Below are 26,525 nucleotides of genomic sequence, written 5' to 3' on the forward strand. Positions count from 1 at the left end.
TAACACAGGACACCTGCACTGTTTTGTACAAGGATGCTCTAGGTTGCATCCCAGCTGTGCAGGTTGCTTTTACAACATGCTTTTGTAATATGGAACACAACCTGTGCTGTCACCAAAGCAGAGCTGGTGTTATTGGGTAGGTCTGGGCCCCCAGCCCCTGTCTCCATTTTGATATTTCACACTCAAGCAATAGGAAATCACATTCTCCATGTGAATTCTCATCTGTTGTCTCCCTTTCAGGCTCCATTCACTCTCCCTTTGCCACTCACCTCATTTCGTGACACCTCAAATGTCAGAAACTTCCTGATGTTCGCTGATAGGATTTGTGATTTCCCCACTCATCCATATCTGTCTCAGCTCTTTCCTTGTTCCAATATTTCTGAGAAGCCGACTCATTTCCTGAGCTTTCAAGAAGATCCTTTTCTTTTCCTTTTCACTTCTAATCTTCATTTCCTTTTTCTGTCTCTGACGATGCTCTTTCCACTCCCTCATTGAAGCTCTTCCTGCTGCCCCAGCACTTTTCTCCACCTGCATGGGTAAAACACAGCCATTCTGATTTTTGCAAAGCACTCATCACAAAGTGAAATATATTCAGTATGCCAGCACAGACACGATGTTCAGATGTATGCTGCTGGCATCACCTATGGCTTCATGTGACAGGTTGTGTATGCTACAAGGTACTTCGCATTTCATCCCTTGCAGTGGAATATTATTCCTCTCTCCCTCCCCTGTGGGGTCACAGCTTTCAGCCTCTCTCTTGCCCATCTTTCTCACCAAACACCAAGGCAACACATCCTTAATATTTCAGCAACATCTATTTCTGCTGTCGGCAATCTGATCTCGCTGCATTTTCCAAGGCTCCTCATGTCTCTTTCAGTGATCCGTTCTCACATTCCACACTTAGGGGGAAAAAAAACCAAAAAAAAGGAGATAACTTTATTTTCCTGTTCTCTACGCTTTTGTGGCCCTAAAGCTGCTGCCATTCACTGCCCATCAGGAGCAAATTGCACACCTTGACCAACAGCAGGGTGTTTGCTTTGCTTTCATAGAATCACAGAAGGGTTTGAGTTGGAGAGGACCCTAAAGGCCATCAGATCCAACCCCCCTGCAGTGCACAGGGACACCCACAGCTCCATCAGTGCTCAGACCTCCTCCAGCCTGACCTTGGGTGTCTCCAGGGATGGGGCACCACCACCTCTCTGTGCAACCTGTGCCAGTGCCTCATCACCCTCATGGTAAAAAGCTTTTTTGTTTTATCCGATCCAAATCTCCCTGAATCTCTTTGCATGATGCAGTCAGTGGCCCACGAGGATGAAGAGCCAGGTGCTAACTAATGCACTCCAATAAGAGGTGGGTGTTTCTGACATGGGCACCAAAATGGTGATGGATGGACAAACCCAACCAGTAACAGATAAATCCAAACGTGTCAGGGATAAGTTTCATAACACTGAGGGTGCACTGACTTACTTACATTCCTCCATTCAGCCTTAAATTTGTATTCCTAAAGTGAGATGTCTTCTCATGCTCGTGAATAAGACATGTGAGCTACTGCAGCCCTTCTCTGTGCATATGGCATCGGCGGTGCCCACTGCAGTGCATCAGCATTCTGCATATCCATCAGCTGAATAAATCAACATAAAATCCCAACACAGACAACACGGGTCAAGACGTTTTTATTCCTGTTAGCAGATCAAAGTAAACACCAGTCATCCCATTAAGGATGCTTTAAACTTGCTCTAAACTGAACACATGCATTAAATCCCTCGCTGGTTTGTTTACAGCAAGGTTGTGGCACATCCTAAATCACATCCTCCTTCGGATACGAGAAGAGAGGCTTTACAGCTGGGTCAGTGCTCATTCAGCATCCCTTATCCCAGGGTGGGACCAGTTAGTGGCAGGAAAGCTGCTGGGCTGTAGTTGGACACATTAGCTGTGCCCAAAGACTGGGGATGCTGGGACAAGGAGCTTTCTGTTTCATCCTTTCAGTGTTCTGTCTTCACACCTGGCCATGTGGATGACAGCAATAATGAGGGCATTTTTAAGGCTGACTGGGACAGCTGAATCACACTGGGAATAAGGGGAATGGAATGATCCTCCTTCTAAGCATGGGGAGGAGGAGGAGTGGCTCAGCCAGCCCAGGTCAGCCCTGGGTGTGGGCTGAGAGCCAGGCACACACATCCTGCAGAACGGCATTTCTCCAAAACCAGTACAACTTGCTGGGGGAAAAAGAGCAGGCAAGTTCCTGAGAACTGGATATAAAGACTTAGATTGTTTCAGTGCTTCGTCAGGGTTGATCTGAGCCTCTTGTGTTCTTTCGGTGGTTGGAGGGGACCATTGAGCTCCTACACCCTGACTGTAGGGATGGGTGTCCCCACCAGATGATGCTGCCCAGGGCTCATCCTACCCAACCTTGAGCATCCCCAGGGATGGGGCACCCAATGCGTGATAGGCTGGCTGTTGGACCAGATGATCTTAGAGGTCCTTTCCAACCTTAATGATTCTATGCATTGGTGTATCTTGGACAGGGATAGCCTGGCAGGACTCATGCTCACCCTATGGAGAGCTTGCAAGGGTGGCATTAAGAAGTAGTGCTGTTTCCAGGTAAGTTGCAGCTCCGTGTCTGAATTTCGGTGCTCTATGCTCAAAACTGAGCTTGCACTTGGTTCACTGCCTGCAGCGTGTTGGAAGAGCAATGGGGTCATTCCCAGCAGCAAGGAGCCCAAAACTGGTTTCCTTTCTCCAGCTCTTAATAGTTTATCATCCGATGTTTTGCCTTTTTCCAGTAGTTAGGTGGTCTGCCTGCAGCACCCTTAGAGTTTGTGGAAGAGTCCAGGTTGGTAGCTATTACAACTGTTGGGTTTTAGTGTCTGAAACAGCAGAAATGTGCATTTCCCAATTCCAGCCAAAGCTGGGACTGGAGAGGCAACCCACCACGGGGAGATAAGGCAGCTGGCCCAGAAACCACTCAGCCCTTTAGCTTTCCCCTTGAAGAGATGTGGAGAGCCATCCACCAGGATCAGAGCCCAGCTTTCCACCTCTGGATAATCCTGGCTGCATCAAAACCAACGAGCAGAGCCTCAGATGTGTGGTGCTCCACGGCTAAGCTGCTTTTGTGCCCTCCCAGTGCCTCAGCACATTGCAAACAGGTGGCATTCACTGGCAATAGCAGACGTGAAGCATCCCCTAATCCATCTCCAGCAGCATCAGAAATCGCTAAGAGCCACTTCATGATGAGCTGTGAGGGGAATTGTTAATTTTGCCTCTTTGCAGCCCAGGGTATTTTTGGCCAGCATGGCTCTATTATGATGCTAAGTAGTCTAAAAATGTTTTTTTTTTTTTCTTTTTTTTCCTGCTTCCATCATGTTACATAAAATACAGCGTGTCATCTCTTTGCTAGCGGATCACAAATGGGGTATGAAGTCCTGATGGCAGGAGCAGAACTGCCTGCAGTTATCTGGGTACCAAGGAGCATCCCTGGAGGTGTTCAAGGAACATGGAGATGTGGCACTGAGGGCACGGTGGGGATGAGTTGGGATTGGGCTTGGTGATCTTGGAGGTCTTTTCCAGCCTGAATGATTCTATAGTCCTATTTCTGGCAGTGTCAATAGGGCTTTGGTTTATTCACTTCAAACTATTTGTTCATGTCTTTATTCTCCCATGGATGTTTTCATCAGCCAAGGGGGAAATCCTATTTTTAGGTACTCTCGGGTGCAGCTGAGCTGCTAACAAAGTTGTTTGCAGGTGAACATTGCCTGGAGCTGACACTACTTGCTCACATTTCCATCACCCAGCCCACGAGTTGGGCTGGATCAATGGAGCAATTCATTCCACTTCCCACCATGCCTGCAAGCACTGCATGATGGCATCAGAAGGGTTAAGGCTATACTGCCTTGCTGTGGACCCCAGTGCTGTAAGGCACGTCCCAACACCCACATACATTTCTGCACAGGTTATGCACATCTTTGGGGAACATCAGGTTTTCTGTGTCTGAATCTCACGTGGGCAGCACAGAGACAACAAAGGACAAGAGTGCATTTTTTCCTTTGATTCCAATGCCCTCTTGGTTCCTCGTGAGGGAGGTCACCCCACCGTGGAGATGCAAGCCAGAAAGATGGTTTTACCCATTCCTGGCACGCTCAGAGCAAGGATGCATTTGGGAATACAGCCTCTGGTGCACGGGTGTCCCAGCATCAAGCACTCTGCATGGCCTTGCAAGAGCACCCGAAGCTCAGGAGATACTCAGACATTCAGATCCAGCAGGTGAAGCTGTTCAGAATGGGATGAGGCAACCCACACCTCGTTCAGTCCTTCGAGCATCAATCTTTCTTATTTCCCTTTGCTCCTTTCTTCGGGCTCGTTGGACTCCTCCTATTCCCAATTTGTAAAGTGCTGGCATCGCTGACCTGCCTGCTGTTACAGCTAATGCTGCATCTTCTTGGGACTGCAAAGCCCAAAGCTCACATCTATTACTTGTAGCCTGGCTACCCAGCAATTTCAATCACACTTCTAACAGCAGTTTTCCTGAAGTCTGCCCAGCCAAGTTAAGCTGGAAACCATAGGAATGTGCTGCAGCTTCTGCCTGGGAGATGGGCAGAAAAGGCTTTCCTATAAAATCAGGGGAGTCAACATGCATTAGTGCTGTAACCCAGACAACACCTATTGAAGATCCAGAGCCGACCTTGGTGTCCATGCAGCCCAGCAGAAGATATGTTGGAGTTATCTTCGTGGTCTTTAAGCTGTCTCTGATGCTGAGCGATTTGGCAGCGTGCTGGATATCCCTGTGTTCACAGGAGATGCTATTACCAGAAATATGCAGGTTATTATTAGTCGTGCTCAGCCTGGGATTTAGTGGGTCCCTCCAGGATCTACTTCTAGTCACCATTTATTTTCATTAATGGTTTGGATGATATAACAGATGATGCCATGACAAACCTTGCAAATGATGGGGCAGAGCAGGCTGTAAGCTCTCTGCAAGGCAGGGTTGTGCTTGAGTGGATCTTGGCTGGTTTTACTCTACACAAGCTGAAATTTGGTATACAGAGAAGCAAAGGCTTTCTCTTAGGAAGAACAAATCGATTCTGCAAAATGGGAAATTGTGAGCCTGGCACAAGCATGCACTGTGAGTGTTTGGGGTCGGTCGTGGATGGCAATAAAAAGCATGGCTCAGCAATGCAGCACGCTTGCTGGGGAAAAAAGCATGTACAGGCTCTATGGGAGGGTCTGCTGTGATAGAACAAGGGGAAATGGTTTCCAACTAAAAAAGGGGAGATTTATGTTGGATAGAAGAAAATATTTGTTACAATGAGAGTGGTGAGGCACTGCACAGACTGCCCAGAGAGCCTGCAGGCACCCAAGGTCAGGGAATGGGGCTCTGAGCACTGATGGAGCTGTGGGTGTCCCTGCTCAGTGCAGGGGCTCGACCTGATGGCCTTGAGGGTCCCTTCCAACTCCACCCATTCTATAAGGCTGTGATTCTCAGGGAGCATGGAAAGGCATTGCTCAATGGCATTTCTCACTTCAAGGCCACGTTTGGAGGGCAAATCTGGTTGTGCCTATGGATGCTGTAGGGTCTCTAGATGGTACAGCTGTGAATACATCCCGTGTTGCTCATGTCATCAAAGCACCCAGCTCACAGCACAGCACTAAACATGCCCATGCTGTTGGTATTTACAGCACGGTGTCTGGATAAATGCAGGTGTTTATATGCTTGCAATAAACTGAGATCTTTATCTGTGCAATTGTTCCTGGTCCCTGTTTAGCCAATGAAGAAAGGCTTGGCACTATCAAGCCCTTAAATATTTTATTTAGAAGGTAGACCTGGTTCTCTTTGAATTTGTTCTGTCTGAGCTAAACAAAATCCTAAATTGCTTTGGAGTATTGGAGTTCTGCTGCCTCATGAAAAAAAAAAAAAAAAAAAAGCATCTGTAAAGGAAGCCAGCTTGAGCTTTGCTTTGACAAAGTTAAGCCCTGACTTTCTTTCCCACTATAAAATGAGAACCAGCTTCTATTCATTAGTGATAAAATCAGAGCTTCCTCCAAAATCCTGGGTAGCCTGGTTGGGTCAGCTATGTTTCTACTAAACTTTGATTCAAGTAATCCAGGTTTTCCAAAACCAAATCTGAGTTCTTGCACTTTCCTGGGCATTCCAATGGCGTCACGCAGGTATCAGGTAGAAGCCAGCATGTGAGAGCAATTGGAATCAGATGGGGAGGAAGAAAGAAACCAAACAAACACAAAACCCAAAGATAATCATACAGTCAGAAAACAAATGGGAATCTATGGAGCATCCCATCGCCAAGTTGCCTGTCAGCTATTTATGACCTAACAGTGCTTCTGTTGGGTTACCATCATTCCTCATTTTTGGTCCTTAGCCTCTGCTCATTGCACTGAAGCACTTCTGAAGGGCAAATGGAAAGATGCAGCCTTGGCTGTAAGCAGAAGCAATGGAGCAGAGAGGGAGAGCTTCACTTCCCTTGACCAGGGTGGAAGCTGGGGCTGTGGGTAAGCACCAAAGCTATGTGATGTGAGAATGCATATGCTAACAGATCATAAAATGGCTTGAGTTGGAAGGGAACTCAAAGATCATCCAGTTCCAACCTCTCTCCTATGGGCAGAGTTTGCCAAGCACACATCAGGCACTAAATCAGGTCAACCAAGGGCACATCCAACCTGGTCTTGAACACCTCCAGGGATAGTGAGCACATTGGCAGCACTGAGTAGATATCCACCATGAGGTTTATAGACACCTTTGGGCTTTTTTATGGGTTTTTTGGGATGTGGAGCTTAGGGACATGGTACAATGGTGGGTTTAGTAGTAGTAAATGGTAGCTGGACTTCATGGTCTTATTGGTCTTTTCCAATCTAATGATTCTATGGTGCTGATAGAGAATGGCAAAGGTCCATAGATTGAAAAATGGTTGCAAGGTTTTGCTACAGATTCCAAACATAAATTTATTATTATTATTATTATTATTATTATTATTATTATTATTATTATTATTATTATTGCTAACCTGCATTGCTGGCACATGAAAACACAAATTTCATGTAATGGGAAGAGAGCTACTGCTTCTCTAAGTTTAAGATAACTTTTAATGCCGTTCCCAGTCTATAGAGGTCTCATCTTGTTAGGGCAGGACTGACTGGGATTTTTTTTCTCCTTATTATTGGCAAAATTGTTCTTTGTTAGGTTTTCCCTGGAATAAGACAGTGATTCTGTAACAGATTCCTTTTCAATGAACTACTGACAAAGATCCTTGTGACAGCTTTCTTTTGAATACATTCTTGGCAGAGCTCTGGGTAATGAGATTTCCATTGAACAAGCTGTTAGCAGAGCAGCTTTAACTCGATTCTGAGTCCAAGACAAGTTCTGGCCATCAGAGAGTCTCCAATTGGTCTACAGCAGTGACATGGGGAGAGGAGCCTTGGATCTGTCCTTGCTGTGGCTATAAAATGGGTGTAGCAGTGCTTATCCTTGCAGAAGTACATGTAAAATCCCCAAAAGTCATCAAAGTTGAGGACAAACATTTCTGCCCCTATGAGTTCAAACAATGGCTCCAGGATTACTTTCAGATGTGCTGATCCTGAGGGTGATATTTTCAGGTCAAATCTCCATGTTGCAGGTTTAAAACTCCTCTTCTTCCTGCTTCTGGAGATTCTGCACCTCGTTCCCTCATTTGTGTCATGCTGGGAGCAAATGTCCAGGCCCTGGGAATGACACATTCTTCCTTCTCCTCCCAATGGTTGTGTGTCTGTAATTCCAGTCTTCCATCCGAGTTTGGGATTATGAGAGGCAGGCATTCATGCTCCAAACCTTCACAATGGGATTAGGTGGTTAAAGACAAGAAAAAGATGATTAGTGCTCCCTTTATGGATGCATAACTAAGCCAATACATGTACAGTTTGATGAAGAAGGAACTGTTTTAAAAGTCTGCGAAGCATCCTTATTGGAAACGCAACTCAAGTGCAAGGTTTGAGAAGAGAAAAGGTGGCCAGAGGTCACCAGATAACAAATATCACCCCTCTGGATGCTGAAAGCTGTGGCTCCTTGGGGAAGTGTTGGTTGCAGGATAGCATGGCTAGCAGCCAAAGCAGCCTTTGCATTTTCAAGCACTTCCTAATTAATTTCTGGCTATTAATCTGTTTTCCCGAGTAAAAGTTCTGCTGCAAAGAGACAAATGAATGTGAGCGCCTGGAGGCAGAGGCATGAGGTCAGTTAGATACCAAATCAGGTGTGCACAGCCCAGTTGATGTGGGGTTGTGGCTGAGTCATAGGGAAGGCTCAGTTTTTTGTTGTGCGCTTGGGTTTTTTAATTGATCCTGGAGCTGTATGAGCTGCCATATCATCCGGCGTGCTTTCACCCTGATAAAACTCTCAGTCTTGAGGACGGGACAGGAGGTGATGGCCTCAAGTTGCACCAGGGAAGGTGCAGGTTGGATATTAGGGAGAATTTCATCTCAGAAAGAGCAGTGATGCGTTGGCACGGGGTCAGGGAGAGGTGGTGGGGTCACCATCCCTGGAGGTGTGGAGATGTGGCACTGGGGGACGTGGGCAGTGGGCACGGTGGGGTGGGTTGGTGGTTGGACACAATGATCTTAGCATCATCTCTCCTCTAAGATCTTGGATGATGACTTTTTGATGGATCCAACACCATCTTGGATGATCTCAGAGGTCATTTCCAACCTGCACGATTCTATCTGTGGGGATGGGGTGACCTCCCTGTTCCTGGGAGCCCGTACCATGCAGTGCCTGAACCCCAACATGACTGCAGGTTCCTCTGTCCTTTGTGGGCACACCAAGTCTTCACCACTGAGATGTTACTACTTCCTTTGATCTGCTGGGCTCCGTGCACTCCTTTGGATTGTAAATTATTCAGTGCTGGGGCTGCTGTCTCCGTTTTATGCACAATGTGCAGTAGGAAAAGGGTCTCAGAGGTGCTCCCTGGCCACCACCCTCATAAACGTGATTAATGCCTGACGTTACAGTGTGACTTCCCTTTAATTTGTGGGTGGATACAGTGGTTAGGAAGGAGGCATCGACTTTCCCATCCTCTGTTCTTATCTGTGCTACTGTATGCAATAAATAAACCAACAAATAAATAAAACCCACACTTTTGGAGAACCTGAGCGAGTGCAATTTTCTCTAAACACCTTATTTTCCACCAGGACAATTGCAACTCTTTTCTAATACACAGCTGTGACACTGTAATGATTTGTAAAGCACTGCTCTGGGTGCCCTCCTGTCTGCTTGAAAGCAGTCACCATACCAAACCCTTCCTCTTAATTCTTCCCTGGTCTAATCTGCTGACAGCATCGTGCTTTTACCTGGCAGGAGAGCCTCACAGCACCTTACCATGTGGGTCAGACAGCTGCAACCCATTAGCAATTGTCCAAGAGCTGAGCTCTGCCTCTCGGGGAAGCTGATCATAGCATCACCATAGAATGGCTTAGGTTGGAGGTGACATTAGAGACCATCAAGCTCCAACCCTCTGCCATGATCTGCCCCAGCAGATCAGGCTGCCCATCCTACCCAACCTTGAATGCCTCCAGAAATGGAGTACCTATGGTTAATCCCCAACCTGATCCCTCTGGTCAATCATATTTCTCATGGGAGACTCCTGGGCTTTTTCCTTTGGCTGAAAGCACGGATGGAATTTAAAGCAGGAAGGATGCCATAAAGAATCTTGTTATTTCTCACCTTTATTGGGTAACACACGTCATGTCAAAAGGAGAGGATGCACTGCTGGTAGTTGAGACAAAGCTGTGTGGAATCAGAAACCCACAGAGGCCAGGAGAGATTCCTGTGCTCACCTGAATCCAAAAACTGCACAAAAAAGAGCAGAAGAGGAACTAAATTAAAAATAGCAACACAGGGGAGAGGGATTTGTAGATTTTTGGTTTAGAAAGTCAGCATTAAAACTGAGAAGTTCTGGACAAACCAGCTGTAGCTTTGCAGAACAGGTCATGGATCTGATGGTCCTGTACGTGCCATATAGGATGGCCTTTAGAGAGTCCTCCAGTGGGGTCAGCAAGGAAATCACAATTAATAACAGATGGGCTGGTTCCAAATTGCAAATCTGTCTACCTAGGAGGTAATGGATGGGTCCACTTCCCAATAACTGGATGGTTTTTATCACACTGTGGTAATCTCACTTTGTCTTGCAGTCTTTTTTTTTCCCTCCCTCAAGTTTGCATAACAAATCCTATTGATTTCCAGCCGAGGTACAAAAATCGTTGTTTCCAAGCACATTGGATCCTATAGCATAAGAACAGTTGGTAAAGAAACTTTTTAGGTCATGAATTCATAATAACCCTTAATAATCCGTGTAACTGCTATGACTGAACAGCCTCTCAGTACTTGTTGACTTGGTGCACCACCAGAGATTCAATCCAACGGGGCAAAACAAAGCCCAAAATATGTCCCTAAGTACTAATTTCTCACTCCTGGTGTTGTTACTGTTCTCAAAGGCAAATAATTTGGCCAATTACATGTTTTTAGACACGTGCTGCTCTCACACATAGAGCTCATGTGAAAAGTGCTGATTACAACTAAAGAAGGTCTTTTATCTGGAAAATCCCCCTATTTCAGGCACTCTTAAAATGCCATTAACACCTGACTTTGTGCTATTTGGGTGCAGCAGGGTAATTCCTGGCTGCCAGCACACGTTGGCAATTTCTTTTTGGTTTGAGGTTAACTTTCAGCATCTTTTCATCCAAAGCAATGCGACTTTCCTCTCCGAGCAGCAAGAGATGATTTTCTGGGTGCCATGCTAAGCCTTGTCAAGATTTAGGGTAGAACTCCCATGAACTGAATGCTCTATTTGATAGCCCAAACACCCCTGGTCTTGCCACCTGCAGGCTGGGGGCTCTTCAGTTATCCATCCTCCAACAGAACTATTTCCACTCTGCAGTGATAAGCATCTTGGATACCAATGAATGTTAAGGAGTAATATTCAAGATGATCTCCCCTGGGGTGAAAAAATGAGATTTGTGCAATTGTTTGGTCTGACACTTAAGGAAGCAGTGATGCAGACTGGTCCACCCATGTGCCTTGGGTGCTCTTTGCTGTTGAGTGTTTAGAACTGGGCCTTGGTCAAGTTGACATTTGGACTCAACGCTCTTGGAGGTCTTTTCCAGCCTCGATGATTTTACGATTCTATTCCGTATGCCTTTTTTTTGTCTTGGAAAAACCCTATTCCAGTCACTTCTTGGTTTTGGCACAGCTGCCCAGAGAGGTGGTGGGGTCACCATCCTGGAGGTGTTCAACATGGAGACGTGGCACTGAGGGAGGTGGTCAGTGGGCATCATGGGGTGGGTTGGGGTTGGACTTGGTGGTCTCACAGGTCTTTTCCAACCTTAGTGATTCTATGATTCTGTCTGCTGGGTGGACGAGCAGGGTGGCACGTCAGAAAACAGGGATCAATGCACTGTATAAATGCCTGAGGATCAACCTTTCCCTTTGTGTGTTTGTACATACAGATTAGGTGTCTTACAATAAATCAATGTACGCAATTTGGGCCGAGCTGCCAGAGGTTTCTCCAGACTGCAGGAATAAATCAGAGGTTTTATCGCTCTTTCATCAGTAGACAGCACAAGTTATTGATTAGACAGCGAAAAGTCCAGGGCAGCTTTTGATTATCACTCCTTAAGCCTCTCTGAGCAGAATTTCGGCTGCCAGGGGCACTCCAGCTCCCCTTCCCTTATCAACATCTGCAGGACCGGGGTGTTTTATCCTATTTACGAAATAGCTCAGCCCCAGATGCGACATTATTCTCAGTCCACCCAATCTTGAGCAGAATGTAATTATTGGAAATTAACAACTTCGGAAGCGGCTCGGCGAACGGCGTCAGCTTGGAATTCATCACCATTTTAATTGGATGGGAGACGAGGACGCTGCTCACCGCAGGGCTCCCACCCGCGTGCGGAGGCTGCTGCAGGGTGCCCGAAGGAAATGAGCCATGCTGCCTGGTAAAAAGCCTATTTAAGTGATCAGCCATACACCAGCTCGGAGTATTAGGCAGTAAAACAGGTTTTCTAGAAAATGAGATCGCCCCTGGCACTGGTAAATCCATTTGGAGAGTCAGGTGGATGTGGTGATGTTTAGGAGGTAACGGCTATTTTTCTTCCTTAATAATTTATATAAAGAGAGGCTATAAATTAAGTAGTTCTGAACCACAGGAGCTGAGCTGGCTCTCACAGAATCACAGAATCACAGAATCACAGAATTGCCAGGGTTGGAAGGAACCTCAAGGATGATGAATCTCCAACCCCCTGCCACATGCAGGGCCACCAGCCTTCCCACCTAATGCTAGACCAGGCTGCCCAGGGCCCCATCCAGTCTGGCCTTGAACACCTCCAGGGACGGGGCATCCACAGCCTCTCTGGGCAGCTGTTCCAGCACCTCACCACTCTCTCCGTAAAGAATTTCCCCCTGACGTCCAACCTAAATCTCCCCTCCCTCAACTTAAAACCATTTCCCCTTGTCCTGCAGTTATCTCCCTTTTCAAAGATTTGATTCCCCTCCTGTTTGTAGGCTCCCTTTAGGTACTGAAGGCTGCAATGAGGTCACCCTGCAGCCTTCTTTTCTCCAGGCTGAACAAGCCCAGCTCCCTCAGCCTGTCTTCATAGGGGAGGTGCTCCAGTCCCCTGATCATCTTCGTGGCTCTCCTCTGGACCCTCTCCAACAGCTCCCTGTCTTTCTTGTACTGGGGGCTCCAGACCTGGATGCAGTACTTCAGATGGGGCCTCACAAGAGCAGAGTAGAGGGGAACAATCACCTCTCTGTCCCTGCTGGCCACCCCTCTTCTGATGGAGCCCAGGATCCCATTTGCCTTCCGAGCCACAAGGGCACACTGCTGGCTCATGTTAAGTTTTTCATCTATCAGGACCCCCAGGTCCTTCTCCACAGGGCTGCTCTCAAGGACCGCTCCTTCCAGTCTGTAGGGATGCTTGGGATTCCTCTGGCCCAAGTGCAAAACTCTGCACTTTGCCGTGTTGAACCTCATCAGGTTCACCCGGGCCCACCTTTCCAGCCTCTCGAGGTCCCTCTGAATGGCATCCCGTCCTTCAACCGTGTCGACCACACCACTCAGCTTGGTGTCGTCAGCAAATTGCTGAGGGTGCACTCGATTCCATCATCGATGTCATTGATAAAGATGTTACAGAGCACCGGTCCCAAGACAGACCCCTGGGGGACGCCGCTCGTTACCAGCCTCCACCTGGACATGGAGCCATTGATGACCACCCTCTGTCTGCGGCCTTTCAACCAGTTTCTTATCCATCGAGTGGTCCACCCATCAAATCCACATCCCTCCAGTTTGGAGGTAAGGATGTGGTCATCGTCGTCCTGTCCAGAATCACAGAATCACAGAATGGCCTGAGTTTGGAAGGGACCTGAAGGATCATAATTCTCCAACCCCCCCACCACATGCAGGGCCACCAACCTCCCCATTTAATACTAGACCAGGTTGCCCAGGGCCCCATCCAACACCTCCAGTACCTGGTGCAGTCTCGCTGGTTTGCTCATCTTGGGTCCTGGGAGAGAAAAGTTAGGTGTGATTTCGGAAATAACACAGATATCCTGAAATAACCCAGTGCCTCCCTTGGGATGTGGTTGTGACCATGGGCTGGGGAAGGTTCTGGCTCCACTCCACCAACAACCTTGTGTTCTTTGAGGCTGCACCTCAGTGCTGTGCTCAGCGCTGGGCCCCTCATTATGGAAAAGACACTGGGAGTGTGTCCAGAGATGGGCAATGGAGCTGTGAGGGGTCTGGAGCACTGTCTGATGGGGAGCAGCCAAGGGAATGGGGATGGGTCAGAAGAAGAGCCTCAGGGGGAGACCTTATTGCTCTCTGTAGTGACCTGAAAGGGGGTTGTGCAGAGGTGGGCTCGGCCTCTGCTCCAGGTAACAGAGATAAGACCAGAAGTGATGGCCTCAAGTTGCACCAGGTGAGGTTTGGGTTGGATAGCAGGGAAAATTCCTTCTCGGAAAGAGTGGTGATGCACTGACAGCTTGAGCTGTGTGCAGGACGGGGCTAAGGCTCTCAGGATGCTCCAGCAATGTCAATGATGAACAAAGGCTGGTGAGAAAAAGCTGTTTCCTCTGAATGAAGCAAGATGGGAGATCCGCGTAACGCATGGGTTTGGTAAATTAAGAGTTACACATGCTGCACCCACCCATCCCCCTTTGCATATGTTCCTGCTTTCCCCAGTATTTATAATAAAAAAAACCAAAAACGACACATGAATTGTCTTGTTGAGTGTCTGCAAAACTGTTCTGGATCCCATTGCCTTGTTTGCTGCATCACAAAGAGGAGAAATCGGACGGGTTGTGCCTGTTGTAGGATCATAGAATGGCTTGGAGTTGGAAGGGACCCTCAAGGCCATCAGGTCCTGCACTGAGCAGGGACACCCACAGCTCCATCAGTGCTCAGAGCCCCATTCCCTGACCTTGGGTGCCTGCACCACCTCTCTGGGCAGGCTGTGCAGTGCCTCATTGTAAAAAAAGCTTCTTCCTTCTATCCAATCTTTGTGCCATACAAAGCGTAATAAATGTTTCTGAAAGCAGGGAGAAATATTTAGTGGATCCAGACGAGAGGCAGGTCCCATCTCTCTTAATCTAACTAAACAAAGCAGTAGATAAGGCTTTCACAGAGCAGGAATTTCAATTACTCGCAGGAAATTTTCAAATTAAGGCGGAGGATGTTAACAATGGAAACCATTTCCTTGTGTTTCATGTTCCACACTGTGGTGAGATGGGATTTAGGAGCGATTGAAAGGACAAGCAGCTCCAATCCATGCCAGTGCTGTTTGCAGTAGGCAGCACTCCACTACTGCTGGCACGTGCCTTGATCCAATGCCTCGCATTGTATGCGAAGGAGTGGTTGCTCCCTGCTAGGCTGTCAGTGAGACTTTAAAATAATAATGGTTTTGAAAAGGCTGCAGGAGTAAAGCATCGTTTTGTGGGATGAGGTCCTCCAACCCTGTTGCTCTGCTCTGCAGGGAGTGGAGATGGGGTCGTGGTGGTGATGGGGTTATGAAGGCAATGCTGGGATTAGGAGGTGCCGCCTCCAAAGCCTCTGCAGCTCCTCCAGCTCCTGTATCTTGGCCAGTTTGATCTTAAAACAAATAAAGGCAGAAGATGTCAGGAGCCACTATGGAGCCCATCTCTTGTCGTTGCTTCCAGATCAGCTGCAGATCCTACAAAGCCTTGGTGTACGCTCAGTCTGTACCTAGGCACAACCAGGGAGATCTAACTGTAAGTTCCTGGTCAGAAACAACTTTAATAGAAGCTAAAATACGCCTCAAATATCTTTTTTTTTTTCCAGGAATTTAAATTAAACATAACCTATCATTTCCAAATAATAACAAAATCAGCATTTAAGTTGATAGAATCGTAGAATCATGCAATGGCTTGGGTTGAAAGGGACCTCAGAGATCACCAAACCACAGGATGCCTTGGGTTGGGAGGGACCTCATAGATCATTAAAGCATAGGATGGTTGGGTTGGAAGGGTCCTAAAAGGTCATAGCACTACAGGATGGCTTGGGTTGAAAGGGACCTCAGAGATCATAGAGCCATAGAATGGTTGGGTTAGGAGGGAGCTCAAAGATTTCCAACCCTCTGCTGCAAGCAGGGTTACCAACCACTAAATCAGGCACCAGATCAGGTGCCCAGCCTATTATTAGTTGAATGGAAGCTGAGTGTTGGGCCAGGTAACACGCACAGATCTCTTCCAACCTCAAATACTCCATGGTTCTGTGACTATTACATCAAAACTTCTGATGTAAAAGACGTTTAAGGATGGTGGATTATCAGATCCAAAAGCACAGAATAGGCTGTGCTCACTTCCTCAGCTCCCTCTCCTTGGATTTGCAGAGTTACAAAGCAGGAGGATGGGAGCAGAAGGAATCCCCCCTCCCCACCCCAGCCCCCCTTTTATTGCCAGCCCCATTGCAATCAGCAGGATGTGTCATTTTCAGGTACGATGCGCGTGCACAAAGCCCAGGCAGAGAAAGATCACAGCCAAAGTTAATAAAGCTCCTGGTATTGTTTTATTTATTTCCTATTGTGGTGTTATCACCTCTTATTAGGCAGCGGCTGTGCCCTGGCTGCCTTCAATCTCTTTCCATCATGCTGTCGCATTGGTAATCAATTTTTTTTAAGCATAGCTCTTTTTCTGGGATAGAATTATTTGGATTTTTTTTTTTTTTATTAAATAAATGTGCATTTGTGTAGAATGGAAACTTTGCTCCTTATCAGGATCATCTGTCTTGGTGAAATGACTCGTAACAGCTGTTCAATGAAGAAAATCTGATAGAAACACTTGGAATGGATACAAACATAAACATTAGTCACCATGGGAACAAAAGTTGCTGCGAGATGGCTTCAAAAGATGGGTTTCCTGTAAGTTCCTCATCCCAACTAAATATTCTTAGGGGATTTTGCCAGCCACTTCATTTAAATCTGTCTATGACAGCACGCATACAAATGGCTCTGCAGCAGCACATCCAAATTTTGGTACCGTGCAGCTCCACTACGAGAATCAATGGGGTTATTGACTGATTGCAGCTCCTGGGGCTGGGGAGGGACAAAATAGGAGTGTGAAATAGCAGCGGACGAGGCTGAGTTTTGGTGCTCCCAATCCTGCTGTGTCTCCGTGCATTAACATAACTCATCAGCAAAGGATGATGCTTTGCCAGAAGGGCTGCAATTAAAACCCAATTCCTCAGCTGAGCTTCATCTTTAGACGAGCCTTGGAAAACAATTGGAAGAAATGCATTTGCTGGGCTGGGATTGGTGACTTGCAGAGAAGAGCTGGGAAAGACCCGGTGAGCAAAGTTGGCCAATGTACAGAGAGCATGGAGATGTGTGCTGGGAATGCCTGGGGCCTTCCTGCAAGAGAGATGCTCTTCTTGTGGCTCTGTAGCCTTTGCTCTCTTTTTTTTGCAGGATTTTAAAGAAAAATCCATCGTCACCATAGCAACCACCAGCTCCATCCACGGTGCACGTGGGGATCTGGTGCTTCTGTATTGGAGTGCAGGGCTCGGCAATGGGAGAGGCATTGAGCTTTTGGGTACAATAAAGCTATGGGTGTCCATATGGACCCAATGGGGAGCTCAGATGGGCACATTCTGCTGTGAATGCCAAATCCCTGCCCGCCGGCTGCCGAGGTGCTAAGAAAACAAAGTGGGAAATTCGGGTTGGACATAGAGAAAGGCATACCTAAATGCTGTTTTTGTTGTCTGTTTGTTTTGTGATATGCAAAAAACAGTGTTTATTTTTTTCATGGGTACATTAAGGTTCAGTTTTTCCCCCTCGCTGTCTTTCTTCTGAATTGCTTTATCACTCATTAACTTCACCTGAAACCCCCTCCCCACTCATTAACTTCACCTCCTCACACACTTCACGGATCTTATCGACCCCCCGCCCTATTTGGTGGCACAGACAGACCCCAGAAGCTGGTTGCATGGTGTTGAACCTGGCTTGGTTCAAAGCCCGATGGATGCAGATGGGCTGCATCCCCAAATGCACAGATCTGGCTCCAGAGAGGCTGCCGAAGGCTCAAGGAGCCAAGGGTGGCACATGATGTGAATTTATTTGCAGCTCCAAACAATCCTGCAGTCATTCTGCCTGGGAAACGTGCGTCCCTCTTAATGCTCCTTTATGTGGGTTTTGTATCCCAGTTGTTCGTTTCTTTTGCAGAAGTGAGGAACAAGAGGCAGAAAACGCAATTTCATTTTTATTTACTCTGTTTTATTTCTGATTTTCTTTTTGTTTCTTTCGATTTTCGGGTTTGTTTTTCCTTTCTTTCAGTCATTGCGTTGGCTGAACCCATGATGGCTTGAGAAACGCCAACTCCCAAAGCCATCCCCAAGAGAAACCCCACACAACAGAGCTCCTTCTCCCAACCCTTCCATGCCAAAAGGGTCCACATTTGGGCACCCATTTGGAAGCCTCCACTCAGCTCTCCAGATCCATCCTCAAAGTTCCCCTTTTTGCTCTGGAAATGCAGAGCTGTTTGGGTTTTGAAAGAAGTGCCTTATTTCAATTTTACTCGCCAGAAACGGTGCTGGTACATGGAGTAATTACACAATAAATTCGTTAGAGGAATATAAAGCCATAAAGGTAGTTGGTAATGGTTTGAAATTTAATAGCTGAATTGTAAATGAATTTTCCTATTGCAGATTTAATGCAGCGGGCTGCTACAATTAAGGGAACATTCTTTGGGGTGCCTTTAATTTTTTGTTGTGGAGTTTGGTGTCATTAACTCCCTCGTTTATGGATGCTGCAGTGTTAACCACTTCAAGCCTTCAGACAGCTTCAACATCCTCCACACACAACAGAACACTGTCCCAGGGCAGAATTTTCATTCAATCACAGAATTATTGGCTCATTAAGGTTGGAAAAGACCTCATCAAGTCCAACCATTCACCTACCACCAATATTGCCCACTAAACCGTGGCCCTAAGCACCACATCTCCACGTTGAACACCTCCAGGGATGGTGAACTGCACCACCTCCCTGTGCAGCCTATTCCAGTGCCCAGCCACTCTTATGGAGAAGTTTTTCCTAATATCCAACCCATTTGGCACAAATTTTGTTATGCTGGAGCTGCACTGTGAGCATCCAAGTTCCTCTTGGGTTTTCTCATTGGATTCCTCTCTGCTCCTCCCATTTGCAGCATCGTTTGGGTACCAGCACCACCCCCGTTGCCTCTGCTCAAAGGAAACACCGTGTAATGCTGAATCTCACCCACCTGTAGGCATCTTTGGGGTGACTGAAATTACGGTTTAATTACTGACGGCTCTAACGAGGCCGCCAGTAACACCCCCTATTTCCATGGAGGAGCAGGCAACTGTTGCACCCGCGGTGTGTTGGGAATGTAAATTAACACGAGCAACATGAATGTGATGATAATTAACGAGAGGGTCATATGGGAGGGATGGGAAAGCCAACGGGGGACTGGCACTGCTCCAAGGGATGGCGATGAGCTCCTTCCTCCCGGCGTGAATCTGCACAGAGAAACACGTGAGATCAGTGCATGGAAAATGCAATTCCTCCTCTCAAGTGCATCCTTGTTACTGTAACCTGAGCTGCAAATTCAGCTTTCTTTTTTTTTTGTTCACCAGCCCTCAACAGTTGGTAACTCACGGGTGCGATGTTAAGAGCCCACCCCGTTTCCAGCAGGGATTTGACCTTGCACTTATTTCTCCATAATCATAAAAAATTTGCTCGCTCGTTGCATTCCAGACCAAAGCAGGTGATAGAAGGAAATCATTTAGTTAAGATCAGTCTTGAAACATTCTCTTGGCGTGCTTCCTCACTCTGTGGGAGCACTGGGTGTGCAGTGATCCCGTCAGCAGATTCGGGGATGGCTGGTGTCAGGATGTGGCAGTTGTTACGGCAACAGTTTGTCTTTGCACAGGATGGAAACCCCACCTCCCCCCCAAAAAAAATAACATTTATTTGATGTTTTTGCAAAAGAACTCTCTGCAAAGTCAAGCAGAGGCAGCTTTGCTAGCAAAAATTTGGGAGACTGATTGTAGGGTGCTATGTGACAGAGCCGAAAATGCGTCCTGCATTGCAGAAAGTGCTGCTTGTTTTGGCCAGTAATAATTAAAAGTGTGGCTTTGGTGCCTTTGGATCTCTGCTCCCTTGCCAGGAATCTGCTGGAGGAGGCAGTGCCGCTGTGGGTGTCGCTTTCTGAAGCGTTCGTGGATGCAAATTGGGGAATGGAAAATAGAGGAATCCATTGTACACCCCACACAGCCTGCGAGCATGGGAATCTGAGCTCCTGGCTGAGAGCTGGAGCCTCAACATGGGATTTAGGACAGCAAAAAAGCCTTGGTGAGGACGTTCCCGACTGATTCCAGCTCCAACTCCGACCTCTTTGATGAACACCCCACAGGATGTCATAGAATCACAGAATCATTAAGTTGGAAAAGATCTCTAAGACCATCCAGCCCAACCCCAACCCATCCCCACCATTCACTGACCACATCCCTCAGTGCCACATCCACCACTTTTTCTTGCCAGATCACAACTTTCTCAATCTTTCCTGGGACCTTGCAGGAATGTATCGATGCCTCCACCCCAACGTTTGTTCCTGACCCTAAAATTCACAGCTGCCACTCACGGAGATGACAGAGCATGGCTGGACCCATCAGACGTCACCTAGCAGAGTTTGTGCAGCACCCAGCACGGCCCCGTTATCTCCCGAGTGCTCCCACAATATAAATATTTAAGTATAATAAACAATTATGATCAAGTTTCTTGGGTGACTGCACACAGCAAGTGAATTTAAAATTCATTTCCCTCGGGTATTCAAGCTTCAAATTCACTTTCTGTGCATGTTTGTGCTAATAAAACTCCACCATGCAGGAAGGGAACACAAGAGAGATGCAAATAGGACAAGGGCACGTTTGCTTAAGAGTTCTGATGAATATTCACCGAGTTTTTATTATTTTTAAGTATTCATCCCCATTTTCTTTTAAAAAAAATGGTGTTAGCTTCTCTCTCCAAGCTCGGTGCAGTGTGTATTGTGGAGGTGTAATCTATGTTTTCTTGTACTGATGGAACCCAAGCAAGCCGTCACCGTCCCAGTGTAAATCTGTATTCCAACATACCTCGACATTTGAGGATTAGCTCTCAAGCAAGCTTAAGGAAGGCTTAATTAGGGTCTATTTCTGTTCTGCACTCCCTCCTTCCTTCCCACTCTTTGCAGCTGCAGAGTTTTTCCCCTCTGATTTTCCTTGCCCATCTCCCACCCAGTGCTACCCCTAATTGCAATGACGACGCAGAGCTTCCCCATCACACAGAGCGTTGTGGGTTTGGGGTCACCACATCTCCTTTTTCCCCAAGGCAGAGGTAGCACTGTTTTGACATCTTCATTCGGTTTTCTTCCTAGAGCTGAAAGAGATGCAAATTAGCAATAATGAATATTTTCATTAAAAGTATCTAGACATTATATCTGAGAACGGGATAATGATGCTGTTTCTTTCTATAAAATATTCTGAAGCAGACCCATGCCATTATTTTTTTTTTTTTTTTTTCTCTTGGAAAAGATAATATTTAGTTTTAAAAAAATGTAATTTAATGTCAGTGAAATTAGGCTAATTGCTAATTATGTAACTGCAAATGAGGCAGATCTTAATCTCGAGGCGAGCCGGACTGCTGAGGATGATGAACCTCCAGTTTTAATGGAGCGCCACCAGAAAGTGAGAAAACTGATGAAAATTGGCCATCCCCAGTGCTCATCCTGGCAGTGGGTGTGGGGGATGGGGCAGAGCCCCTCCTGCTTCACATCTGGCCCAATATCTGTATTTCATGCTCTTTAGGTCACATCTCACCTCGTGGGCTTGAAGTCCCTGTTGGGCTCAACACCCAACACAGCTTCATCTTTGATGGGTTGATTGTTGGGCTGGATGGCCGTCGTGGTCTCTTCCAGCCTTAATGATTCTGTGATTCCATCACACGGATCCATGGGTGTAGTGGGGATGGGCCAGATGTTGGATGTGATGATCTTTTCCAACCTTAATGGCTCTGTGATTCTGAGGTGGGGATGGGCTGATGGTCGGGCTAGACGAATTTCATGGTTCTTTCCAACCTTAATGGTTCTATACTAAGGTATAGTATAGGCTTCTCAATGGGAGATGGCTTATTTTTCCACTTGCACCAGAACAAAGGGTTTTATGGGCATCACCTCCTTGAAGCCCTTCTACCATCAGTATCAGTCCTTTTCTCCAGCTCCATTTTAGCGCATCCAAACTTCCCAACTCCGGGCACCTTTCAGTCCTCTTGGAGATAGCCAGCCACAGGCTGACTTAGGGTTGGAATTCTTCAAAGGCTGCTAATCGCCTCGGTATTGATTTTATACTAAGATATTTTATCACGCTTGCAGTTGTGGATGATGATTATTTTTTTTTTAATGTAATCCGTGTCAGAAGTTAAACCGACTTTATTAAAAGAGGCATGCACCCTGTGCTCCCATGGCTGGCTGTTACGTTGGGGTACATCAACCACCACTGGATTTCAGTAAAATTAGCCCAAACACGTGATGGTGCAATACCCAAACATGGTGGTTTGGGTTTATTTTTCTTGCACTGCACTAAAGCACAAAAATCTGCTGAGGCAGTTGGAGCCGAGACAGCACTGGGAGCTGTGATCCCACACTTATGGCTTTGCATTCCCTGCTCTTTAACCTCTGGCTCGTTAATATCAGAGCACTACAAAAACATCATGTGGGGGGGGTGAGCACAGAGCTGCACGTGAGCATGAATCTCACTGCAGTTTCCTACCCAAGAGATGGAAGAATTGTTCCTGATTGAACTCGAGAGGCGAGCAGGGATTCCTGGCTCAGCTCCAGCCCATGGTGCCTCAGTTTACCATTTCCTACCTAACCCAGAACTAAGGGACCTGCCAATTATCAGGCATACAGCTACAACATCCCTCTGTCCATCCCAACAACTCGTTATTTTCACAGAGTAGGTGACTGGTGGTGATGGGCTGACAGTTGGACTTGGTGATCTTGGTGCTCTTTTCCAACCTTACCGATTCCATTATTCTATGACTGCAGCCCATCTGGGTTAAGAAGATGGACACTAGTGCAACCTCAAATACACTAAAATGGAGATTGCATGCTTAATCCTTACAGCAAGCCTATAGATCAAGTGATGTATATACATCTATGCATTGCTCAGTGCTGAAACATTACCTAGGTATTGGTGCAGGGCTTTGCTCCTGCCTCCTGCCCAACACACCACACAGGGCTAGCCTGCTACCTGCCATCTGCAAGCATCAGGGGTTCATGAAGACTCAAAGGCAGCTGAATTTCCCCCTGCTCATGTCAGATCCTGCTAGGAATTGACTTCACAGGACAAAGAAGCTGTCAGAGGAATGCTGATGCTGTATTAATGATAGGGTGCATTGACCCACCTTGTGTGTCATCCTCGTTGCCAAAGGAAACACAGAGGCAACCCATAATCACCCTTCTTGCATCCGTCCCACTAACACCTAATTCAAGTATATATTTGTCTGCTGATTGATCACAGGATTTTTTTCCTGGCAATTATTTCCTGCTATCAAAGGGCTTCAGAATCTCCCTGTTCATTGAAGCTTTTATCTGATCCTTATAATAGTGTCTGAGCAGATGCAAATTGGGTCTGCAGAGCAGATGTCTCAGTGGACTTCCCATTCTGCTGGAACCAAGAGCTGGTTCCATGCTGTAGGACTCCATCTCCCAAACCACCCCATGCTTACACAAAAGCCAACCACGCTTCTCCCCTCTCATTTGCGACTGAGAAGGAAGAGGAAATGGCATTCCACGTGGACTTTGCTTGATGTGCATTCTCTTTTCTCTCTTCCACGATGGAAAGGTGCTTTAGGAAGACAAGAAGTTCTACCAAATGTTAGAGAGGTGTTAAAGAAACGTGGAGATGTGGCACTGGGGGACATGGCTAGCGGGCATGATGGGGGTGGGGTGGGCTTGGACTGGATGATCCATAGGTGCCATGGGATGGAGGAGGTTCCTCGGTGGGGAGAGGACCCAACGTCCTCCCATAAAAGCTAAAACATAGGCAGGATGCGGATATTTCGGATTGCTGCAATTCATTAAAGAAACATTGGGTTTAACAGAGCTGCAGAAAGGCTGGTGCCATCGATGCGCTCAGCTGTGAAATATGCTATGGAATCCATTTGTTTGCCAGGGGCCTAGAAATCTGCTTCCTATTATCATAACACAGCTTTACTGGAGGCAAATCCCTTGGATCACGGTTTTCTCAGCTCCCCTTTACCAATGGGATTCCTGCAGGTTTGCACTGGGATGTGTCAATCTACTTTGGATCTCAGCTTGGTTTTGAGGTGATGCAATTCCCCCACCCAAGACACTTTACAACCTGGCCTGGCTCTGGTTTTGGGGTCCTCAAACAGCTCACTGAGACACACAGAACCCAGGATGGGGACATGCCTTACTGCACTATCATAGGGGAAATGGTGACGTGGGTTAGTGGCCATGGTGGTGATGGTTGGTCTAAATGATCTCGGCAGTCTTTTCCAGTTGGGAACAACTGTAGTAACAATTCAGGAATTCTTACTGCAAGCAGAGAGAAAATAACGTAAAGGCCATTTTGTGTCTGGTGGAAGTGACACACAAGCAGATAAGGAGCCATCAGCAGAATTTACATAAGCCCATACAATCTCAGAGGTCATCATTCTGGAGGACGACACGTAGAAATTCGTTTTTATTAAATTCTGGCTGATTGTTTAATTGGAAGAGAAAGGATTTAATTGAATCACGCCAAAGGGCCGTATTAGATTACGGTCATTCCTAACACAAAAAGCTTCCCCCATTTAGTTAGACCGGTTCCTTTGCATACTCTATCTATTAAACTCACAAAGTGGTAATCTGAAGGGTTTGGAAGGCATGAATGGTGCACACGTGCTAGCCAACCCTTTTCCATCTCCCACACTGCTCATATTGCCTTTACTCAACAACTTGGTGAGGCATTGCACAGACTGCTCAGACAGGTGGTGGAGAACCCAAGGTCAGGGAATGGGGCTCTGAGCACTGATGGAGCTGTGGGTGTCCCTGCTCAGTGCAGGGGTTGAACCTGATGATCTTTAGGAACCCTTCCAACACCAACCATCCCATGACTCTAACTTGCTGCAGTGAGAGCAAGCAGGGTGGGCAGCATTCTCAAACCTTCCTCCATCCCTATTCATGCTATCCATATATATTCTTGAGAAGCAGCCTGCTGGAATGTGATGCTCTTACAGGAGGCTGGCCAAAACCGATGGGTTTTTCAGCTTTTCAAGGGTAGCCTTGTAGAAAGATGTTCCCATTTTCCATGGGCTGCAGGCACCACTCCCAGCCCCTCCATGCCACCTGGGACTGCCATCCCCCGGGGCCACATTTGCTGGAAAAGCAAAGCAATTTGAGGAAATAAAGTTTCTAATTTGGCCTATTTAATTAGTCTTTCATTTAATACGACTAGGACAAAAGGGAATGAATTCGTTTCTCAATGCTTCATTTCATCCTGATTTTGAGGATTTAAACCTTCTGGGCAGGAGCCGTGAGCTTGGGATCCCCCGTTCTGCATAGGAGGAACCCCATCTGCTTGGAGATCCACATCAGCTTTAGGACCCAGCTGTTTCCCAGCACGGATGGGCATGGGGAAGCATGCAGGGTTTTCTCTCTGCCCGTTGCAGCTCAATTAACAGAAGCACTAATTAGCACTGCAGGTTGCCCTGGCCGCACTGCAGTGCTCCCTGCACCTGGGGAGACACCCTGGGGGGGGGGGGGGGAGGATGGATATGGGCACAGCAGAAATGCAGCAGCTGCTGCAGCACTGCATCTTTTTGCACCCCCCCTCAACTAAAATTAAAACACAAAAACCCCTCTTTATGCTCCTGTCCCATGGTAGGGGGAGGGCTGCAGGTAGGGGATATCCCCCCCACACACACACCTTGCACAGCCCCCTTTTATCTTTCACCCCCCCCCCCCCCTCACCTGCACAACCCCCTTGCAGCCCCTTTGCCCAATTCCATTCCTTTTTACACCCACTCTCCCCCCCACTTTGCACAAACCTGGACATTTCTGCATCATTTTGCACCCCCCCCCCCATTGCACAGCACCCTTCCCTTGTGTATTCCCATACATCCTCGTTGCCCTTTGCAACCCCTATAACAGAACTCCCCCTGCAGCCCTATTCCTCCTGCAGCCCCTGCCTTGCCCAGCCCCATTCCCTTCTGCACCCCCTTGCAGATTCCCATTTGCAGCCCCATTCCCTTTTTCTCCCCCCTTACACTGTCCCCCTCCTCACCCAGCTTTATTCCCTTTAACACCCTCCTTGCAGAGTCCCCCGTTGCACTGACCCCCCCTTTGCACAACCCCCAGCCCTACTCCCTATTACACTCCCCCTTGCAGAGTCCCACTCCCATAAAACCCTCCATTTGCAAAGCCCCATCCCCATTTCCATCCACACCCCCCTCTTTGCAAAGCCTCATTCCCTTTTGCACCCCCCTTTGCAAAGCCCTATCTCCATCTGCACCCCTCCCTTTCCAAACCCTCATTCCCTTCTACACATGCCTTTGCAAAGCCTCAGTCCTTATGCACCCCCTCTTTGCAAAGTCCCTTGCCCTTTTGCACCCCCCTTAGCAAAACCCCGCATCCATTTGCACCCCCCCTTTGCAGAGCCCTATTTCCATCTGCAACCCCCCTTTGCAAACCCTCATTCCCTTCTGCACTTGCTTTTGCAAAGCCTCCTTCCTTATACACCCTCTCTCTGCAAAGTCCCATTCCCTTCCACACCCCCCTTTGCAAACCCCCATTCCCTTCTGCATTCTCCCTTTGCAAACCCCCATTCCCATCTACACTCCCCCTTTGCAAACCCCCATTCCCTTCCACACCCCCCTTTGCAAACCCCCATTCCCTTCTGCATTCTCCCTTTGCAAACCCCCATTCCCATCTACACTCCCCCTTTGCAAACCCCCATTCCCTTCCACACACCCCCTTTGCAAAGCTTCAT

General features: G+C 47.3%; 1 protein-coding gene across 2 annotated transcripts in view; it reads left to right on the plus strand.

Annotated features, from left to right (window-relative positions):
- Window positions 1-26,525, plus strand: part of KAZN (kazrin, periplakin interacting protein) — a 147,162-nt gene that overhangs the window by 68,625 nt on the left and 52,012 nt on the right. The window lies entirely within an intron of this gene.

Source organism: Phasianus colchicus, chromosome 22 (assembly GCF_987193195.1).
Source record: "Phasianus colchicus chromosome 22, bPhaCol1.hap1.1, whole genome shotgun sequence".
Taxonomy (NCBI): Eukaryota; Metazoa; Chordata; class Aves; order Galliformes; family Phasianidae; genus Phasianus; species Phasianus colchicus.